Here is a 22617-nt window from a genome sequence, read left to right as displayed (position 1 = left end):
TATGATCTGGAGAGGAAGAATTCAAAGCCCCCCAAGCCATCTGGGGAAAGTCAATGCCAGACCTCGACATTGCAAACTTCTGGGAAACATCGAACATCATCGCCGACCGAGTGGTAAAAGCTGCTCCACTGAAAAAAAACCACCTATTTACCTTTCACAGAGCGTATTGGACTCCCAAAAAGTTGTCAAAATTTAAGAACAATACAGTAAAGAAGTGTCCCAAATGTGGGACTGGAAGAGCAGACGACCTACACATGTTCCGAGAGTGTGCGATGCTTGAGGAATACTGGGACCAGGTCGGTAAGACACTGTCTGAAGTATGAGAGCAACATATCGAGGTAAGCGTTGAATTAATTATCTTTGGGATTAAAAATACTTTGCATGCCACCACTTGGTCTAAAGACCAAGAAAGTATTCTTTTTTTATTAGCTCTTTTAGCCAGGAGGGAAATTTGTATTAATTGGATAAAACCTACACCACCAAGACATACAGATTGGCATAACTCAATTCTAAGGGTATACAACCTGGATAAACAGGGGCGGAAAAGTAAGAAAAACAGGTTATGGAGCATTTGGGAAACATATAATAAAGTAACACCAAGGGGGTACAATGATTAAGGCAATGGTAACCACGATTTCAAGCTGAGCCTTGAATTGAGTAGTGATAATGACTAGCTCCCCCTCCTCCGAAAATCGTGTACTTAGATATGGACAAAAAGGGGACCTAGAGGACTTGGCAAACCGCATCCCCCCACCCAAGAGAAAAAGCGGTCGCAGTGGAATGGGTCGAATAGAAATAATGGGGCCCCTGACTCCTCAACACTCTAAGGAATTTTTGTTTTGCTTAATGAGGACTAAAACATAAATAAATAAATAAATAAATAAATAAATAAATAAATAAGTTCTTTCAAGCTGTTGTTGTGCACATGTTTAAAATGTCTTGCCACGGGGTAGTTGGGGTCAGAGTTCACTATAGCTCTCAAATGCTGTAGTATGGGAATAAAGGCTTGTAGCTTGGTGCTGCCCACGTATCTCATTGTACATGAACATTCTAAAACATAAACAGCAAAATCTCTCCTACATGTTAAAAACTTTATGATTTAAATAGGATTAGGATCAAATGCTGTTGATATTTCACATATGTTGTTGCCAAATTTGCCCTGCATGTCCTGCATTTAAAAAAGCCCACTCTATTTGATAACCAGTTTCCAATGTCTCAAACCTGCGGACGAGCTCTAACCAATGCATCCCTTATATAGGGCACATGTCTGAAAGTTATCTGTGGAAGCTCTGGCACAATTTGAGACATGGTTAGATCTGTTCTTATAATAGGCCAGTTTTTGTATATTATTTTTCTAAACTGGTTCTCCTGTTGGCTATAAGAAGTAATCAGTCTAACTGTGTTATCAGTTTTAGGAGAGATACTGTTGCTATCAAGGGCAGGAGGTGTTTGCTGGGGACTAACAGTTTCCTCCATCGTAATCAGAGCGTTGTTCTCTTTCTCTCTCTCTCTCTCTCTCGTTATATATATATATATATATATATATATATATATATATATATATATATATATATATATTCACTGAAAAAACCATAGGTTTCACACCAGTTATAGTTAGGAATTAGCATTTAAAAAACCTATTAAATTCACTGACAAAACCAGTTATAGTTAGCTGGAAATTTTACTGATATAAAACCAATGAAATTCCACGTTATAGTTAGTTGGACTCACTATAACTTGCGCGTGCAATGCACTGCTGATGACGTCACATATTACATCACTCATGACATGGTCAGTGACATCACTCATGACATCACTGATGACACCATCCAGTGAATATGTGTCTTTCTGAAAAATAAATATTAGTGAGTAATGTTTAAATATTTAAATATATATATTATTGTTTCACTTTGTGTATAAGTGGCTACATGTGTTGGTAAGTAGCTACATGCGTATGTATATGGGTTATTAGATGTTTCTCTTAGTATCAGTATGAGTGTCTATATGGTTTGGTGGGGGTATTACTTAGCACATAGATGCATGAGTGACTGACTCGCTGTTTGTATGTGTTTTGAAGACAGCATATGTGCAGGACTGTATGGATGGATGAGTGTGTATATGTGTTTGTTAGTGAGTGAATGACTGTCTCACTAGTGTCTTTATCAGTAACTATATATGTTTTAATCTAGTATATGTGAATATTGATGTATATAAGTGAGTATATGTGAGAGTAAGAGATTGTAAGAGTTCCTGTTTAAATAAGTATGTGTTTCTATAAGTGATTGTTTAAGAGAATAAATATGTGTAATTTTCAATACAAGTAAGGTGGAAGTGTGTGTATAACTCTATATTCAAATAAATGGATGTTCAATAGTTTATTTGCACGTGTGAGTATGTGTGTGAGTAACTTTTGGATGACTGTCGGTGTGTAACAGGATGTATAGGTGTATCACTTCATATGATGAGTGAGTATATGTATGAGTGACTATATAGAACTGTTGGTGAATGACTGGATGTGCATATAGATGGTGGAATTACTGAATTGCTTGTTGTAACTGATATGGGTATCTCCATTTTTTTTTAAATTTCAGTTTCTATTTTTGAATATGTGTTTCAAGGGTTACATTACAGTGAAAGGAGGTCTGTCACTATGTCACAAGGATGGTGTCATCAGTGATGTCATGAGTGATGTCACTGACCATGTCATGAGTGATGTAATATGTGACGTCATCAGCAGTGCATTGCACGCGCAAGTTATAGTGAGTCCAACTAACTATAACGTGGAATTTCATTGGTTTTATATCAGTAAAATTTCCAGCTAACTATAACTGGTTTTGTCAGTGAATTTAATAGGTTTTTTAAATGCTAATTCCTAACTATAACTGGTGTGAAACCTATGGTTTTTTCAGTGAATTTCAAAGGTTTTTTAAATGCTAATTCCTAACTATAACTGGTGTGAAACCTGTGGTTTTTTCAGTGAATTTCAAAGGTTTTTTTAATGCTAATTCCTAACTATATAAGACCTGAAAGCCCACCAGGAATCTCCAGTATGCGCCAGGGGACTGCATTGCAGAGAGGTGTAATGAAGCCACAACCCTTTTTACACCTCTCTGCAACGCAGCCCCCGTGCATGTTTGAAGAGGGGAAACTAATTCCCCTTGCATACTGGGGGCCCCTGGGGGCCAATTAGCCCACCTGGAACCTCCAGTATGCGCCTGGGGCTGCATTGCAGAGGTGTAATGAGACTATGCCCCTTGTTACACCTCTCTGCAACGCAGCCCACTGCCGCGTTTGCAGAGGGGGAACTAATTCCCCTTGCATACTGGGGGTCCCTGGGGTCAACTAGTCCACCAGGAGCCTCCAGTATGCACGAGGGAGCTGCATTGCAGAGAAGTGTAATGAGGCCACACCCTTGTTACACCTCTCTGCAATGCAGGCCACTGGCGCCTTTGCAGAGGGGGGACTAATTCCCCTTGCATACTGGGGGTCCCTGGATCATATCTGCCCAAACACCGATATTCCGAACGATTGTAAATGACTTTTCTTGAGAAACATTTGGATTTGGATTATCATGTCCTATACTTTGGAATTTTTGAAAGACTGACTTTGAGGATGCTATAAATTACTCAAGTCTGCCCGAATTGTGTGGGTAAAATTGATACCTAGTCACTTTTAATAAGAATATACTTATGTCTCGTCTAACATTTGGAAGAAATATCTAGTTATATGACAACGGGATACCGACATAACTTGAAGGAAATAAGAACGCCCTGAAGAAGTTCTGTTGTACAGAACGAAACGTTTCGGCTGGCTGTGGTACATAAACTTAAGGAAAATAAAAGCATTTGAATATACACCAAGATTCAGCGCTTCAATAAGTACTCTAAGTGATATGATTTGATTGGACTCATTGTGAAAGTGGTGCTGTGCCAAACTTTGGAATATTCTCCACTACTCTCTACTACTTACTCTCTCCCACTCTCTACTACTCACTCTCTACTGCTCTCTACTACTCACTCTACTACTTATTCTCTACTACTCTCTACTACTCAGTCTCTACTACTCACTCTCTACTACTCTCTACTACTCACTCTACTATTCACTCTACTACTCTCTACTACTCACTCTGCTACTCTCTCTACTGCTCTCTACTACTCTCTACTACTCACTCTCTACTCTCTATTACTCACTCTCTACTCTCTACCTCTCTACCTCTCTACCTCTACACCTCTACCTCTCTACCTCTCTCTACACGCACACATATAGACATATATGCATATATATATGTGCATATGCATTTATATATATGTATGTGTATATATAAAAAAAACAACTAAACATTTTTTTTTCTAATCAGCTACTTTTAAAACTGTCATTCTTTTTCCCCATGGTACACTCCCCGGTACGCTTACCGGTGCGCGTACCGGGCGCTCACCCCGCGAAAATCAAAAATTTTTTTTATTTTTTTTTTCCCCGTGGGGCCCTTTTATGGCCCCCACATCAAACCTAGGGGGTCAAGGGGGGTCTACTCTGCCCCCTTATGGTCATTTCCCCCTTTGTTTTGGCCACCTCTTGTGTCTCGATCCTACCGAGACACAAGATGGCGGCCGCTCCGGACTGTTTAGAATGTTTACAGACACCCCAGAGCCAATCAGCTTTCTCCGCGCAAGTCGCGTGACGCGCCCGGTGCGCGTACCGGTGCGCTTACCGGAGCGCTGCTATAGATATATATATTTTTTTGAACCTTAATTACTCAAAATCCACTGGAGCACATATCTTGAGACATAGCAAAGGCACATCGGGCTACCAGTCCCTACAATTTTGCCAAGTTTGGTGGAAATCCATTCAGCCGTTCGGGCTAAAAGTGAAATCAACCGCCCTATGGAAATTAACATGGGGAAAACGCGTTTTGGGACCCCCCTTTTATCTCGGCCCCCGCTTGACGAATCCCCCCCAAACTTTCAGGGAAGGACCGGAACGCCGCGAGGCCATTTTGAGGAAATTTTCAGGCAGATTCGTCAACCGGCGCCAAAGTTATTCCAAATAGAATTTTCAGATTTAACATTGAAAAAAATCCTAACTATAACTACCTACTGGCGACCGCCAGTAGGTAATATATATATATATATATATACATATATATATATTTCTGTTTCACTTTCCTTGGCTGGTAACCGGGACACTCTGCGCGTCGGTGCAGCAAATCAGGGCTCAAGGTAACCCTGTCACATCTACACCACCTCGTACTTCAAAGTACAGCTGCACTCCTGACAATGATCTCCGCCACAAGAGTAAGTGGTTTTCAGGAAGTCTTTATTCCATATTCAGCCAATGTTTGGCTGAATATGGAATAAAGACTTCCTGAAAACCACTTACTCTTATATATATATATATATACATTACCTACTGGCGGTCGCCAGTAGGTAGTTATAGTTAGGATTATTTTCAATGCAAAATCTCAACATTCTATTGGGAATAACTTTGGCGCCGGTTGAGGAATCTGCCTGAAAATTTCCTCAAATTTGCCTCGCGGCGCTCCGGTCCTTCCCTGAAAGTGTGGGGGGGATTCATCAAGCGGGGGCCGAGATAAAAGGGGGGTCCCAAAACGTGTTTTCCCCATGTTAATTTCCATAGGGCGGTCGACCTCACTTTTAGCCCGAACGGCTGAATGGATTTCCACCAAACTTGTTAAAATTGTAGGGACTGGTAGCCCGATGTGCCTTTGCTATGTCTCAAGATATGTGCTCCAGTGGTTTTTGAGTAATTTAGGTTAAAAAAAATATATATATCTATAAGCGCGCCCCGGTACGCGCACCGGGGAGCGCACCGGGCGCGCTACGCGACTTGCGCGTGGAAAGATGATTGGCTCTCGGGTGTCTGTAAACATTCGAAACAGTCCGGAGCGGCCGCCATCTTGTGTCTCGGTAAGATCGAGACACAAGAGGTGACAAAAACAAAGGGGAAATGACCATAAGGGGGCAGAGTAGACCACCCTGACCCCCTAGATTTGATGTGGGGGCTATAAAAGAGCTCCGCTGGAGAAAAAATATCTTTTTGTTGTTTTTTTTTTATTTAAGTACCTACATGTAGGTACCAATGTAGAGACTTAAATTTAATGTACACCGTTTCCTCTGTAGATATCTTGCATGTTGTTATAGAAGTTATTGTGGTATATGGAATCCATAACATAGTCTGTCAGGAAAGCAGAAACAGATCCTTTAAGCACTCCCTGAGAAGTCCTAGGGGATCATGGGTAGTCTATCCTGCTCCCTTATGATGAAAAAGAGATGTAAAATACACATTGGAGATAATATAGTGGGAGAAAGGTAGTAACTATGAGTAAACTTACTATGTAACACAAAAAAGTTCCACAGTATACTATAAGTCTCACTTTATAATATAATCATTTTGGTACTACTTCATGAATTACATATAAAAATGAATAATGTCTCAATCAATTTAAAATTATTAAATATAAATTTATTCTTCTGATTCTTTTTCAAAATTTTATAAAACTTCTAACATAATATTGTCCGGAATTTCCTCATAATTATTAGTACATGATTCTATTTGTTCCAAACATTCTATTAACTGTTGGTCCAAAGATTCATCTATGAAATCAAGTTCATCTTTTTGTTCTTCTGGATTTTCCACCTTTATTTCGAAAGAAATAACAGTTGATTGATTTTCTCCTTCCATTTTCTTTCTGAAAATTGCATAAAAATTAACTATATTAGTAGAGTTAGGGTACTGTTGGGTTTAAGTTCAGACTGGTACTTCTGAGTTTTTAACAGTGAAGTAATTTTTGGGCAGTGTATGGTTTCAGGCAGGAAGTAGAACTATTAAAAAGTGCATGTGTCTAGGTGTTGGAGATGCTCTGAAGCTAATTGTGACCTCCTGCATATAATTTTTGAATGTCCTTTTATAAAACAATTTTGGCAGCAAATAGGATCTACACTACTAGAAACTATTCCTCTTTCACTCCCTTTCACACCTGCCACTACTTTGCTACATGACTTTAGAAGTTTTCCTTCTATTTCACGACCTCAAAGTCGACTCTTACACACTGCACTTACTGCTGCTAAACTTTGTGTTTTAAGGCTGTGGCAATCACCTACCCCTCCCTCCAAAGAGGACTGGATGGTTGCGATGATACAGACAGCATCCTATGAAAAGGTAATTTATAGGATACAAGACCAAGAACAAATATTCCAGCAGGTGTGGACCCCCTTTCTTTGCGATTCCTGAAATTCGAATTCTCTTTTCTTTCCCTCCATATATATAGTTTTTTCCCTTCTTCTTTTTCCCATTTCCCTCCTTTTTTCCTCTTCCTTAATATATTACAGGTGTATATAATTTGTCACATACTGATTTATATTTATTATATTGTTTTGTAACCTATGAAATTGCCTATCTTTGAACTCCAATAAAAAATTATGACACAAAAAAAAAAGTGCATGTGATGAAGCCTAAGTAAATTCATAATTATACCAGAGAAGCCTAACTCAATCCATAATTATAACAGAGAAGTCTAGCTCAATCTCTAACTCTTACAAAGGGACAGTATATAACTATCAGAAAACTTTTTCCCAAATTAACTTAAGGTGCACAACATAGTTCCCCTTCCAAATTAACAACTTACCTTTTTCAAAGGAGTTGAAGTTTTCTGTCAAAATTCTTTCCAAATGTACCTCAGGTTGTATTAGTCAAAATGGCTGTGTTTCCCTCTCATTTTTCATATATATATTCATGTACTTAACCAATCAAATGTCAGCACATAAAAGTGTAAAATGTAAGTAACATTTTAATTGGTTGTAAATGCCAACAGTTTCATATGTGTTTTTGCCATGTAATTTACCTCAGGATATTTAGACAGGGCTACAGCCTAAACGGTTCAATGGAATACCATCAAATTTGGGAAAATGATAGGGACTGCTATGTAGTAGGGCCTATTCTATATTTGGTGAAAGTGTGTCCTGTGGTTTTTATGTAAATTGAGTTCCCACATTTTTTTAGGGAGTGCTTACGGGTGCGCGCTCCGGTACGCGCACCGGGAGCGCTACGGGAGTCTGCCATCTTTTTTTTAATTTCGCGGGGGGAGCGCTCGGTACGCGCACCGGGGAGCGCACCGGGGAGCGTACCGGGGAGCGTACTTTGGTGAAAAATAGTGAAAAAAGTTAGAGTAAAATAATCATTTTGAGTGATCAGAGGTAGGGTAGCCCTGAAAAGAGCTTTTGGGTTCTGTGTCTGATTTAGGAACCTACAAATAGGTTCCAATGCACAGTCTTAAATTCAGGAGGAATATTCTATTCCCCTCATCTGAGAAGTGCACACATCTCCTCTGTATATATCTTGCATGTTGTAACGCAAGTTATTGTTGTATATTGAACCGATTCCATAGTCTCTCATGTAAGCAGAAACAGATTTATTCACATATTTCCGTGCTTTCTCAAATTGTGGACAAAATTGGTTGGACCAGTTCCATTTCTGTCTTTGACATATATTGGAATATACCAAGGCAGTTTGTGGAAAAAGTGTCATCAATTGACCAAAGGTGTCCTTTAAAAGCATTTCCAGACCTACCCCAGTCAAAGTGTTCAAGTGATTTCCACCACAGTGCACTATTAAGAGGTCAGGGTTTGGCAGATGCAAAAAGGTTTTCACCAATGGTATCGATTGGTGACATCTCAATCCTCCCTGGCCAATTCACTTGATTTCCACATTTGATAAATCAAGGTTGTGAAAATTTCTGCTAGCTGCATACCTTTGAGCCCAGTGGATGTAGCTATGTCCAATAATCCAGACAGAATACATGGTGAGAGATGGTTCTGGTGCAGTCAGATGAAGTGTGGGAATGAAATGGCAGTTGGAACAGTAGGAGTTTACAAAAAAATAATTGTGGAGTTTCCCTGCTCTTGAATCACAAGCAATGATTGGTGGATTTAGATAGTTGAAAACTAAAAGTTAGGGTGCATGGTTGTGTTTTGTGAAAGAAGCAATTTGAATGGTTAAGAAAAAGTCAATTAAAGCAATAATGCACCGGATAAGCTGGTGTATTGAGAGGTCAAACATCCTTGCTGACTTCATTTGCAACATTGTAGAATAAACTTTTGAACCTGAGAGTTTGCTCTGCTAAAGAAAAATTGGTGTGTGTCTCTGACACTGTTCTCAATCTCCCAAAGCATTTGTAAAGGTAAGTAATGATTCATTTAATTTAGATGGAGACTTGTTTGCTCTATAGAGAAGATTTGGAAGCAGATAGTGAAGTTTCGGTAGTGAAATTGAATGCTTGTACAGAGGGCCTGTGCTGTGTTTGTAAAATGTTATTTAAAAAACGATTCTGGGGTAAATGAATGGTTTTTATATTTTTGAGAAGGAATTAATAGTGTTTGCCTCATTAAATAAATATATTTGAACCTTTTACAATGATGTCACTTGCATTACCTCAATCCTTCTATATTATCCTCACTCTATTCTTCCCTTCATTCTGTGACTCCCCTTCACTCACTCTCAGTCATCTTCCATTCCTCTTTCTTGTAAATGGATCCTCAATCAGACTCCTTTCCCTCTCACTCATTCCCCTTTTACTTACTTCTCTTTCCTGATTTAGTTTTGCTAACTCACAGTCTTTTAGTATCTTACTTACCTTCGCTTCATTTCTCTCATCTTCTCTTCCTCTCTCTCACTGAATTTATCTGCCTTACTCTTAGTAATTTGCTCTTCTTCTATTTCTTTTTCCCTCTTTTTGTCCTTCTACATTACTTTATTTCCCTTTCTGTATCCTTCACTCTTGCTTTATTTCTTAGTACACTTTTATGATTTTTAACCTCTTGACCTGTCTCTTTTATTTTAAAATATATATTCTACTAATTATAACTTATTTTTTCTTCTCTCTTTCACAGATACAAAGTGTAGAAAAAAATGTAATCAAGTTTACATTAATTATATGGTAAGTGTGACTAAAAAATGTAGTTTGTCATCATCCTTTGCTTTAACCTCACTATTTTTCTCTCACCCTACCTTACCCCTGTTTCCTTACTCTGCTTCACTCACTTATTCTTATCCTCCATGTTTACTTCTCTTTTCCTTACTTTCCTACCACATTCAACTTCTTTCAGTCCTCCTGCTCACCCATACTCCCTCACTTTCCTTTCTTTTTTGGTTCACTCAGTCCCTTTCTGTCACTCCTTCCTTTTCTCTCTCTGTCCTTTCTCTCTGTCACTCCCCATGTCTTTCCTTTTCTCACTTACTTCCTCTAACACCTTTTCTCTGTCTTACTATCTATTACACAGTCCCTCTGTGTTCCTGCCTCTACCTCTCTTTCTCTTTACACCACTCTTTCTGTCCCCTTTCTTTATGCTCACTTCTTCATTATTTTTTTTTTATTTTTTTTTGGGTGCGCTAACGGGACGCGCACCGGTACGCACACCGGGGCATGCCGGAACACTGCGCTTACTGGTGCGCTCACCGGTATGCGCACCGGGAGCGCTCCAGGGCAAAAAAAATAAAAATATGAATATACATTAAAAAAATAGTATTACATAAATATACAATATAGGATTCATTTAAAAAAATATTACATTACATAGCTATAGAAATTTGCTATTACAAAACCTTTGAAATTCACTGAAAAAACCATAGGTTTCCCACTAGTTATAGTTAGGAATTAGCATTTAAAAAACCTATGAAATTCACTGAAAAAACCATAGGTTTTAGACCAGTTATAGTTAGGAATTAGCATTTAAAAAACCTATTAAATTCACTGAAAAAAAACAGAGGTTTCACACCAGTTATAGTTAGCTGGAAATTTTACTGACATAAAACCATTGAAATTCCCACGTTATAGTTAGTTGGACTCACTATAACTTGCGCGCCTGCAATGCACTGCTGATGACGTCACATATTACATCACTCATGACATGGTCAGTGACATCACTCATGACATCACTGATGACACCATCCTTGAAATATCGAACTAAAACTTTTGAACATAGGGTCATTCAAAAAAGAAATATCATACTGGTACTGGGCATTGATATGATCTGGAGAGGAAGAATTCAAAGCCCCCCAAGCCATCTGGGGAAAGTCAATGCCAGACCTCGACATTGCAAACTTCTGGGAAACATCGAACATCATCGCCGACCGAGTGGTAAAAGCTGCTCCACTGAAAAAAAACCACCTATTTACCTTTCACAGAGCGTATTGGACTCCCAAAAAGTTGTCAAAATTTAAGAACAATACAGTAAAGAAGTGTCCCAAATGTGGGACTGGAAGAGCAGACGACCTACACATGTTCCGAGAGTGTGCGATGCTTGAGGAATACTGGGACCAGGTCGGTAAGACACTGTCTGAAGTATGAGAGCAACATATCGAGGTAAGCGTTGAATTAATTATCTTTGGGATTAAAAATACTTTGCATGCCACCACTTGGTCTAAAGACCAAGAAAGTATTCTTTTTTTATTAGCTCTTTTAGCCAGGAGGGAAATTTGTATTAATTGGATAAAACCTACACCACCAAGACATACAGATTGGCATAACTCAATTCTAAGGGTATACAACCTGGATAAACAGGGGCGGAAAAGTAAGAAAAACAGGTTATGGAGCATTTGGGAAACATATAATAAAGTAACACCAAGGGGGTACAATGATTAAGGCAATGGTAACCACGATTTCAAGCTGAGCCTTGAATTGAGTAGTGATAATGACTAGCTCCCCCTCCTCCGAAAATCGTGTACTTAGATATGGACAAAAAGGGGACCTAGAGGACTTGGCAAACCGCATCCCCCCACCCAAGAGAAAAAGCGGTCGCAGTGGAATGGGTCGAATAGAAATAATGGGGCCCCTGACTCCTCAACACTCTAAGGAATTTGTGTTTTGCTTAATGAGGACTAAAACATAAATAAATAAATAAATAAATAAATAAATAAATAAATAAGTTCTTTCAAGCTGTTGTTGTGCACATGTTTAAAATGTCTTGCCACGGGGTAGTTGGGGTCAGAGTTCACTATAGCTCTCAAATGCTGTAGTATGGGAATAAAGGCTTGTAGCTTGGTGCTGCCCACGTATCTCATTGTACATGAACATTCTAAAACATAAACAGCAAAATCTCTCCTACATGTTAAAAACTTTATGATTTAAATAGGATTAGGATCAAATGCTGTTGATATTTCACATATGTTGTTGCCAAATTTGCCCTGCATGTACTGCATTTAAAAAAGCCCACTCTATTTGATAACCAGTTTCCAATGTCTCAAACCTGCGGACGAGCTCTAACCAATGCATCCCTTATATAGGGCACATGTCTGAAAGTTATCTGTGGAAGCTCTGGCACAATTTGAGACATGGTTAGATCTGTTCTTATAATAGGCCAGTTTTTGTATATTATTTTTCTAAACTGGTTCTCCTGTTGGCTATAAGAAGTAATCAGTCTAACTGTGTTATCAGTTTTAGGAGAGATACTGTTGCTATCAAGGGCAGGAGGTGTTTGCTGGGGACTAACAGTTTCCTCCATCGTAATCAGAGCGTTGTTCTCTTTCTCTCTCTCTCTCTCTCTCGTTATATATATATATATATATATATATATATATATATATATATATATATATATATATATATATATATATATATTCACTGAAAAAACCATAGGTTTCACACCAGTTATAGTTAGGAATTAGCATTTAAAAAACCTATTAAATTCACTGACAAAACCAGTTATAGTTAGCTGGAAATTTTACTGATATAAAACCAATGAAATTCCACGTTATAGTTAGTTGGACTCACTATAACTTGCGCGTGCAATGCACTGCTGATGACGTCACATATTACATCACTCATGACATGGTCAGTGACATCACTCATGACATCACTGATGACACCATCCAGTGAATATGTGTCTTTCTGAAAAATAAATATTAGTGAGTAATGTTTAAATATTTAAATATATATATTATTGTTTCACTTTGTGTATAAGTGGCTACATGTGTTGGTAAGTAGCTACATGCGTATGTATATGGGTTATTAGATGTTTCTCTTAGTATCAGTATGAGTGTCTATATGGTTTGGTGGGGGTATTACTTAGCACATAGATGCATGAGTGACTGACTCGCTGTTTGTATGTGTTTTGAAGACAGCATATGTGCAGGACTGTATGGATGGATGAGTGTGTATATGTGTTTGTTAGTGAGTGAATGACTGTCTCACTAGTGTCTTTATCAGTAACTACATATGTTTTAATCTAGTATATGTGAATATTGATGTATATAAGTGAGTATATGTGAGAGTAAGAGATTGTAAGAGTTCCTGTTTAAATAAGTATGTGTTTCTATAAGTGATTGTTTAAGAGAATAAATATGTGTAATTTTCAATACAAGTAAGGTGGAAGTGTGTGTATAACTCTATATTCAAATAAATGGATGTTCAATAAATTATTTGCACGTGTGAGTATGTGTGTGAGTAACTTTTGGATGACTGTCGGTGTGTAACAGGATGTATAGGTGTATCACTTCATATGATGAGTGAGTATATGTATGAGTGACTATATAGAACTGTTGGTGAATGACTGGATGTGCATATAGATGGTGGAATTACTGAATTGCTTGTTGTAACTGATATGGGTATCTCCATTTTTTTTTAAATTTCAGTTTCTATTTTTGAATATGTGTTTCAAGGGTTACATTACAGTGAAAGGAGGTCTGTCACTATGTCACAAGGATGGTGTCATCAGTGATGTCATGAGTGATGTCACTGACCATGTCATGAGTGATGTAATATGTGACATCATCAGCAGTGCATTGCACGCGCAAGTTATAGTGAGTCCAACTAACTATAACGTGGAATTTCATTGGTTTTATATCAGTAAAATTTCCAGCTAACTATAACTGGTTTTGTCAGTGAATTTAATAGGTTTTTTAAATGCTAATTCCTAACTATAACTGGTGTGAAACCTATGGTTTTTTCAGTGAATTTCAAAGGTTTTTTAAATGCTAATTCCTAACTATAACTGGTGTGAAACCTGTGGTTTTTTCAGTGAATTTCAAAGGTTTTTTTAATGCTAATTCCTAACTATATAAGACCTGAAAGCCCACCAGGAATCTCCAGTATGCGCCAGGGGACTGCATTGCAGAGAGGTGTAATGAAGCCACAACCCTTTTTACACCTCTCTGCAACGCAGCCCCCGTGCATGTTTGAAGAGGGGAAACTAATTCCCCTTGCATACTGGGGGCCCCTGGGGGCCAATTAGCCCACCTGGAACCTCCAGTATGCGCCTGGGGCTGCATTGCAGAGGTGTAATGAGACTATGCCCCTTGTTACACCTCTCTGCAACGCAGCCCACTGCCGCGTTTGCAGAGGGGGAACTAATTCCCCTTGCATACTGGGGGTCCCTGGGGTCAACTAGTCCACCAGGAGCCTCCAGTATGCACGAGGGAGCTGCATTGCAGAGAAGTGTAATGAGGCCACACCCTTGTTACACCTCTCTGCAATGCAGGCCACTGGCGCCTTTGCAGAGGGGGGACTAATTCCCCTTGCATACTGGGGGTCCCTGGATCATATCTGCCCAAACACCGATATTCCGAACGATTGTAAATGACTTTTCTTGAGAAACATTTGGATTTGGATTATCATGTCCTATACTTTGGAATTTTTGAAAGACTGACTTTGAGGATGCTATAAATTACTCAAGTCTGCCCGAATTGTGTGGGTAAAATTGATACCTAGTCACTTTTAATAAGAATATACTTATGTCTCGTCTAACATTTGGAAGAAATATCTAGTTATATGACAACGGGATACCGACATAACTTGAAGGAAATAAGAACGCCCTGAAGAAGTTCTGTTGTACAGAACGAAACGTTTCGGCTGGCTGTGGTACATAAACTTAAGGAAAATAAAAGCATTTGAATATACACCAAGATTCAGCGCTTCAATAAGTACTCTAAGTGATATGATTTGATTGGACTCATTGTGAAAGTGGTGCTGTGCCAAACTTTGGAATATTCTCCACTACTCTCTACTACTTACTCTCTCCCACTCTCTACTACTCACTCTCTACTGCTCTCTACTACTCACTCTACTACTTATTCTCTACTACTCTCTACTACTCAGTCTCTACTACTCACTCTCTACTACTCTCTACTACTCACTCTACTATTCACTCTACTACTCTCTACTACTCACTCTGATACTCTCTCTACTGCTCTCTACTACTCTCTACTACTCACTCTCTACTCTCTATTACTCACTCTCTACTCTCTACCTCTCTACCTCTCTACCTCTACACCTCTACCTCTCTACCTCTCTCTACACGCACACATATAGACATATATGCATATATATATGTGCATATGCATTTATATATATGTATGTGTATATATAAAAAAAACAACTAAACATTTTTTTTTCTAATCAGCTACTTTTAAAACTGTCATTCTTTTTCCCCATGGTACACTCCCCGGTACGCTTACCGGTGCGCGTACCGGGCGCTCACCCCGCGAAAATCAAAATTTTTTTTTATTTTTTTTTTCCCCGTGGGGCCCTTTTATGGCCCCCACATCAAACCTAGGGGGTCAAGGGGGGTCTACTCTGCCCCCTTATGGTCATTTCCCCCTTTGTTTTGGCCACCTCTTGTGTCTCGATCCTACCGAGACACAAGATGGCGGCCGCTCCGGACTGTTTAGAATGTTTACAGACACCCCAGAGCCAATCAGCTTTCTCCGCGCAAGTCGCGTGACGCGCCCGGTGCGCGTACCGGTGCGCTTACCGGAGCGCTGCTATAGATATATATATTTTTTTGAACCTTAATTACTCAAAATCCACTGGAGCACATATCTTGAGACATAGCAAAGGCACATCGGGCTACCAGTCCCTACAATTTTGCCAAGTTTGGTGGAAATCCATTCAGCCGTTCGGGCTAAAAGTGAAATCGACCGCCCTATGGAAATTAACATGGGGAAAACGCGTTTTGGGACCCCCCTTTTATCTCGGCCCCCGCTTGACGAATCCCCCCCAAACTTTCAGGGAAGGACCGGAACGCCGCGAGGCCATTTTGAGGAAATTTTCAGGCAGATTCGTCAACCGGCGCCAAAGTTATTCCAAATAGAATTTTCAGATTTAACATTGAAAAAAATCCTAACTATAACTACCTACTGGCGACCGCCAGTAGGTAATATATATATATATATATATACATATATATATATTTCTGTTTCACTTTCCTTGGCTGGTAACCGGGACACTCTGCGCGTCGGTGCAGCAAATCAGGGCTCAAGGTAACCCTGTCACATCTACACCACCTCGTACTTCAAAGTACAGCTGCACTCCTGACAATGATCTCCGCCACAAGAGTAAGTGGTTTTCAGGAAGTCTTTATTCCATATTCAGCCAATGTTTGGCTGAATATGGAATAAAGACTTCCTGAAAACCACTTACTCTTATATATATATATATATACATTACCTACTGGCGGTCGCCAGTAGGTAGTTATAGTTAGGATTATTTTCAATGCAAAATCTCAACATTCTATTGGGAATAACTTTGGCGCCGGTTGAGGAATCTGCCTGAAAATTTCCTCAAATTTGCCTCGCGGCGCTCCGGTCCTTCCCTGAAAGTGTGGGGGGGATTCATCAAGCGGGGGCCGAGATAAAAGGGGGGTCCCAAAACGTGTTTTCCCCATGTTAATTTCCATAGGGCGGTCGACCTCACTTTTAGCCCGAACGGCTGAATGGATTTCCACCAAACTTGTTAAAATTGTAGGGACTGGTAGCCCGATGTGCCTTTGCTATGTCTCAAGATATGTGCTCCAGTGGTTTTTGAGTAATTTAGGTTAAAAAAAATATATATATCTATAAGCGCGCCCCGGTACGCGCACCGGGGAGCGCACCGGGCGCGCTACGCGACTTGCGCGTGGAAAGATGATTGGCTCTCGGGTGTCTGTAAACATTCGAAACAGTCCGGAGCGGCCGCCATCTTGTGTCTCGGTAAGATCGAGACACAAGAGGTGACAAAAACAAAGGGGAAATGACCATAAGGGGGCAGAGTAGACCACCCTGACCCCCTAGATTTGATGTGGGGGCTATAAAAGAGCTCCGCTGGAGAAAAAATATCTTTTTGTTGTTTTTTTTTTATTTAAGTACCTACATGTAGGTACCAATGTAGAGACTTAAATTTAATGTACACCGTTTCCTCTGTAGATATCTTGCATGTTGTTATAGAAGTTATTGTGGTATATGGAATCCATAACATAGTCTGTCAGGAAAGCAGAAACAGATCCTTTAAGCACTCCCTGAGAAGTCCTAGGGGATCATGGGTAGTCTATCCTGCTCCCTTATGATGAAAAAGAGATGTAAAATACACATTGGAGATAATATAGTGGGAGAAAGGTAGTAACTATGAGTAAACTTACTATGTAACACAAAAAAGTTCCACAGTATACTATAAGTCTCACTTTATAATATAATCATTTTGGTACTACTTCATGAATTACATATAAAAATGAATAATGTCTCAATCAATTTAAAATTATTAAATATAAATTTATTCTTCTGATTCTTTTTCAAAATTTTATAAAACTTCTAACATAATATTGTCCGGAATTTCCTCATAATTATTAGTACATGATTCTATTTGTTCCAAACATTCTATTAACTGTTGGTCCAAAGATTCATCTATGAAATCAAGTTCATCTTTTTGTTCTTCTGGATTTTCCACCTTTATTTCGAAAGAAATAACAGTTGATTGATTTTCTCCTTCCATTTTCTTTCTGAAAATTGCAAAAAAATTAACTATATTAGTAGAGTTAGGGTACTGTTGGGTTTAAGTTCAGACTGGTACTTCTGAGTTTTTAACAGTGAAGTAATTTTTGGGCAGTGTATGGTTTCAGGCAGGAAGTAGAACTATTAAAAAGTGCATGTGTCTAGGTGTTGGAGATGCTCTGAAGCTAATTGTGACCTCCTGCATATAATTTTTGAATGTCCTTTTATAAAACAATTTTGGCAGCAAATAGGATCTACACTACTAGAAACTATTCCTCTTTCACTCCCTTTCACACCTGCCACTACTTTGCTACATGACTTTAGAAGTTTTCCTTCTATTTCACGATCTCAAAGTCGACTCTTACACACTGCACTTACTGCTGCTAAACTTTGTGTTTTAAGGCTGTGGCAATCACCTACCCCTCCCTCCAAAGAGGACTGGATGGTTGCGATGATACAGACAGCATCCTATGAAAAGGTAATTTATAGGATACAAGACCAAGAACAAATATTCCAGCAGGTGTGGACCCCCTTTCTTTGCGATTCCTGAAATTCGAATTCTCTTTTCTTTCCCTCCATATATATAGTTTTTTCCCTTCTTCTTTTTCCCATTTCCCTCCTTTTTTCCTCTTCCTTAATATATTACAGGTGTATATAATTTGTCACATACTGATTTATATTTATTATATTGTTTTGTAACCTATGAAATTGCCTATCTTTGAACTCCAATAAAAAATTATGACACAAAAAAAAAAGTGCATGTGATGAAGCCTAAGTAAATTCATAATTATACCAGAGAAGCCTAACTCAATCCATAATTATAACAGAGAAGTCTAGCTCAATCTCTAACTCTTACAAAGGGACAGTATATAACTATCAGAAAACTTTTTCCCAAATTAACTTAAGGTGCACAACATAGTTCCCCTTCCAAATTAACAACTTACCTTTTTCAAAGGAGTTGAAGTTTTCTGTCAAAATTCTTTCCAAATGTACCTCAGGTTGTATTAGTCAAAATGGCTGTGTTTCCCTCTCATTTTTCATATATATATTCATGTACTTAACCAATCAAATGTCAGCACATAAAAGTGTAAAATGTAAGTAACATTTTAATTGGTTGTAAATGCCAACAGTTTCATATGTGTTTTTGCCATGTAATTTACCTCAGGATATTTAGACAGGGCTACAGCCTAAACGGTTCAATGGAATACCATCAAATTTGGGAAAATGATAGGGACTGCTATGTAGTAGGGCCTATTCTATATTTGGTGAAAGTGTGTCCTGTGGTTTTTATGTAAATTGAGTTCCCACATTTTTTTAGGGAGTGCTTACGGGTGCGCGCTCCGGTACGCGCACCGGGAGCGCTACGGGAGTCTGCCATCTTTTTTTTAATTTCGCGGGGGGAGCGCTCGGTACGCGCACCGGGGAGCGCACCGGGGAGCGTACCGGGGAGCGTACTTTGGTGAAAAATAGTGAAAAAAGTTAGAGTAAAATAATCATTTTGAGTGATCAGAGGTAGGGTAGCCCTGAAAAGAGCTTTTGGGTTCTGTGTCTGATTTAGGAACCTACAAATAGGTTCCAATGCACAGTCTTAAATTCAGGAGGAATATTCTATTCCCCTCATCTGAGAAGTGCACACATCTCCTCTGTATATATCTTGCATGTTGTAACGCAAGTTATTGTTGTATATTGAACCGATTCCATAGTCTCTCATGTAAGCAGAAACAGATTTATTCACATATTTCCGTGCTTTCTCAAATTGTGGACAAAATTGGTTGGACCAGTTCCATTTCTGTCTTTGACATATATTGGAATATACCAAGGCAGTTTGTGGAAAAAGTGTCATCAATTGACCAAAGGTGTCCTTTAAAAGCATTTCCAGACCTACCCCAGTCAAAGTGTTCAAGTGATTTCCACCACAGTGCACTATTAAGAGGTCAGGGTTTGGCAGATGCAAAAAGGTTTTCACCAATGGTATCGATTGGTGACATCTCAATCCTCCCTGGCCAATTCACTTGATTTCCACATTTGATAAATCAAGGTTGTGAAAATTTCTGCTAGCTGCATACCTTTGAGCCCAGTGGATGTAGCTATGTCCAATAATCCAGACAGAATACATGGTGAGAGATGGTTCTGGTGCAGTCAGATGAAGTGTGGGAATGAAATGGCAGTTGGAACAGTAGGAGTTTACAAAAAAATAATTGTGGAGTTTCCCTGCTCTTGAATCACAAGCAATGATTGGTGGATTTAGATAGTTGAAAACTAAAAGTTAGGGTGCATGGTTGTGTTTTGTGAAAGAAGCAATTTGAATGGTTAAGAAAAAGTCAATTAAAGCAATAATGCACCGGATAAGCTGGTGTATTGAGAGGTCAAACATCCTTGCTGACTTCATTTGCAACATTGTAGAATAAACTTTTGAACCTGAGAGTTTGCTCTGCTAAAGAAAAATTGGTGTGTGTCTCTGACACTGTTCTCAATCTCCCAAAGCATTTGTAAAGGTAAGTAATGATTCATTTAATTTAGATGGAGACTTGTTTGCTCTATAGAGAAGATTTGGAAGCAGATAGTGAAGTTTCGGTAGTGAAATTGAATGCTTGTACAGAGGGCCTGTGCTGTGTTTGTAAAATGTTATTTAAAAAACGATTTTGGGGTAAATGAATGGTTTTTATATTTTTGAGAAGGAATTAATAGTGTTTGCCTCATTAAATAAATATATTTGAACCTTTTACAATGATGTCACTTGCATTACCTCAATCCTTCTATATTATCCTCACTCCCTTCTTCCCTTCATTCTGTGACTCCCCTTCACTCACTCTCAGTCATCTTCCATTCCTCTTTCTTGTAAATGGATCCTCAATCAGACTCCTTTCCCTCTCACTCATTCCCCTTTTACTTACTTCTCTTTCCTGATTTAGTTTTGCTAACTCACAGTCTTTTAGTATCTTACTTACCTTCGCTTCATTTCTCTCATCTTCTCTTCCACTGAATTTATCTGCCTTACTCTTAGTAATTTGCTCTTCTTCTATTTCTTTTTCCCTCTTTTTGTCCTTCTACATTACTTTATTTCCCTTTCTGTATCCTTCACTCTTGCTTTATTTCTTAGTACACTTTTATGATTTTTAACCTCTTGACCTGTCTCTTTTATTTTAAAATATATATTCTACTAATTATAACTTATTTTTTCTTCTCTCTTTCACAGATACAAAGTGTAGAAAAAAATGTAATCAAGTTTACATTAATTATATGGTAAGTGTGACTAAAAAATGTAGTTTGTCATCATCCTTTGCTTTAACCTCACTATTTTTCTCTCACCCTACCTTACCCCTGTTTCCTTACTCTGCTTCACTCACTTATTCTTATCCTCCATGTTTACTTCTCTTTTCCTTACTTTCCTACCACATTCAACTTCTTTCAGTCCTCCTGCTCACCCATACTCCCTCACTTTCCTTTCTTTTTTGGTTCACTCAGTCCCTTTCTGTCACTCCTTCCTTTTCTCTCTCTGTCCTTTCTCTCTGTCACTCCCCATGTCTTTCCTTTTCTCACTTACTTCCTCTAACACCTTTTCTCTGTCTTACTATCTATTACACAGTCCCTCTGTGTTCCTGCCTCTACCTCTCTTTCTCTTTACACCACTCTTTCTGTCCCCTTTCTTTATGCTCACTTCTTCATTATTTTTTTTTTATTTTTTTTTGGGTGCGCTAACGGGACGCGCACCGGTACGCACACCGGGGCATGCCGGAACACTGCGCTTACTGGTGCGCTCACCGGTATGCGCACCGGGAGCGCTCCAGGGCAAAAAAAATTAAAATATGAATATACATTAAAAAAATAGTATTACATAAATATACAATATAGGATTCATTTAAAAAAATATTACATTACATAGCTATAGAAATTTGCTATTACAAAACCTTTGAAATTCACTGAAAAAACCATAGGTTTCCCACTAGTTATAGTTAGGAATTAGCATTTAAAAAACCTATGAAATTCACTGAAAAAACCATAGGTTTTAGACCAGTTATAGTTAGGAATTAGCATTTAAAAAACCTATTAAATTCACTGAAAAAAAACAGAGGTTTCACACCAGTTATAGTTAGCTGGAAATTTTACTGACATAAAACCATTGAAATTCCCACGTTATAGTTAGTTGGACTCACTATAACTTGCGCGCCTGCAATGCACTGCTGATGACGTCACATATTACATCACTCATGACATGGTCAGTGACATCACTCATGACATCACTGATGACACCATCCTTGTGACAGAGTAACAGACCTCCTCTCAGTGTAATGTAACCCTTGAAACACATATTAAAAAATAGAAACTAACATGTTCAAAAAAATGGAGATACCCATACCAGTTACAACAACCAATTCAGTAATACCACCATCTATATACACATCCACTCATTCACCAACAGTTCTATATAGTCACTCATACATATACTCACTCATCATATGTAGTGATACACCTATACATCCTGTTAGACACCGACAGTCATCCAAAAGTTACTCAAACACATACTCACACATGCAAATAAACTATAGAACATCCATTTATTTGCATATACAACTATACACACACTACCACCTTACTTCTAAGGAAACTTACACATACTTACTCTCTTAAACAAACACTTATAGAAACACATACTTATTTAAACAAGAACTCTTTCAATCTCTCACTCTCACATATACTCACTTATATACATCAATACTCACATACACTAGATTAAAACATATGTAGTTACTGATAAAAACACTAGTCAGACAGTCATTCGCTCACTAACACACACATATACACACTCATGCACCCATACAGTCCTGCACATATGCAAACACATACAAACAGTGAGTCAGTCATTGATGC

This window comes from Lissotriton vulgaris, chromosome 6 (genome assembly GCF_964263255.1).
Source record: "Lissotriton vulgaris chromosome 6, aLisVul1.2, whole genome shotgun sequence".
Taxonomy (NCBI): Eukaryota; Metazoa; Chordata; class Amphibia; order Caudata; family Salamandridae; genus Lissotriton; species Lissotriton vulgaris.
This window is presented reverse-complemented; position numbering follows the sequence as displayed.